Source organism: Chrysochloris asiatica, unplaced genomic scaffold (genome assembly GCF_000296735.1).
Source record: "Chrysochloris asiatica unplaced genomic scaffold, ChrAsi1.0 scaffold00019, whole genome shotgun sequence".
In the NCBI taxonomy this organism is placed as follows: Eukaryota; Metazoa; Chordata; class Mammalia; order Afrosoricida; family Chrysochloridae; genus Chrysochloris; species Chrysochloris asiatica.
Window position 1 is genome coordinate 2,991,418 of NW_006408537.1, and position 1,924 is coordinate 2,993,341.

The window sequence follows — 1,924 nt, forward strand, 5'->3', positions numbered from 1 at the left end:
AACTTGACAGCACTTAACAACAACATACTTCCCTGAAGTGTTCTGATGATTCCTTTCATAGTGGTATTTGGTCTTGATGTGTCTCTTCTGAGTAGTGGTTTGTGTACTTGTAAAATATTAGGAAACAACATAGCAACCAAATCAGTTGCTGTTGAGTCACTTTCAACTCATGGTGAGCCCATGTGTATCACAGTAGAACTGTATTACATAGGGTTTTCAATGGTTGTGACCTTTTAGAAGATCACCAGGACTTTCTTCTAAGGCATCAGGGTGGATTTGAACTGCCAAACTTTTGGTTAATAGTGGAGCACTTAACCATTTGTACCACCTAGGTCTATATAGCTTCCAGTATCACAGCAACTCACAAGCCACCACAGTACGACAAACGCAAAATAAATGTCAGAAGGAACGCTAAAACTTGCTCTCCAGCATAGAGGTGCTAAAGCAAATGGAAGAAATGAAAAGGTCCAAGAGCTGAACAGAAAATTTCAAAGATCAGCTAGAGAAGATAAATATTACAACAAAATGTGCAAAGATCTGGAGTCAGAAGACCAAAAGGAAAGAACGCACTTAGTATTTATTTCTAAAGCTGGGGGAACTGAAGAAAAAATTCAAGCCTCGACTTCCGTTACTGAAGGACTCTCTGGGCAAATTATTGAATGATGCAGAAAACATCAAAAGAAGATGGAAGGCATACACAGAGTCACTGTACCAAAAGGAAATGGTTAATGTTCAACAGTTTCAAGAGGTAGCATATGATCAAGAGCCAGTGATACTGAAGGAGGAAGTCCAAGGTGCATTGAAGGAATTGACAAATAACAAGGCACCAGGAATTGTTGGAATAAAAATTGAAATTTTTCAAGAAAGTGAGGCAGCACAGGAGGCACTCATTCATCTATGCTAAGAAATTTGAAAGACAACTATCAGGCTGACTGATTGGAAGAGATCCTTATTTGTGCCCATTCCAAAGAGAGGTGACCCAACAGAATGCAGAAATCATAAGACAATCTCATTTGATATCCCATGTGAGTAAAGTTTTGCTAAAGGTAATATAGAAACGGCTACAATCATACATTGACGGAGAACTTCCAGAGGTTCAAGCCAGATTCAGAAGAGGCCATGGAACGAGGGATATCATTGCTGATGTCTGATGGATCTTGGCTGAAAGCAGAGTTAAAGAAAGATGTTTACTTGTGCTTTACTGACTATGCAAAGGTTTTTGATTGTGTGGATCATGACAAGCTATGGACAACATTGTGGAGTATGAGTATTCCAGAACACTTAATTGTGCTCAGGAGGAATCTGTACCTGGACCAAGAGGCAGTTGTTCGAACAGAACATGGGAACATTGAATGGTTTAAATTTAAGAAATGTGTGTGACAAGGTTGTATTCTTTCACCATACTTATTCAACCTGTATGCTGAGCAAATAATCCGAGACACTGGGTTTTATGGAGAAAAACGTGGCATCAGGATTGGAGGAAGACTCATTAACAACCTGCGATATGCAGATGATATAACCTTGCTCGCTGAAAGTGAAAAGGACTTAAAATATTTACTGAGGAAGATCGAAGACCACCACCTTTGCTATGGATTACATCTCAATGTAAAGAAAACAAAAATCCTCACCACCAGACCGATAAGCAACATTCTTATCAACAGAGAAAAGATTGAAGTTGTCAAGGACTTCATTCTTCTTGGATCAACTATCAACACTCATGGAAGCAGCAATCAAGAAATCTAACAACATATTGCATTAGGCAAATCTGCTGCACAAGACCTTTTTAAAGTGTTGAAGAGCACAGACGTCAGCTTTAGGACTTAGGTGTGCCTGACCCAAGCCATGGTATTTTCAATAACCTCATATGCATGCAAAAGCTGGACAGTGAATAAGGAAGACCATAGAAGAATTGATGCCTTTGAGT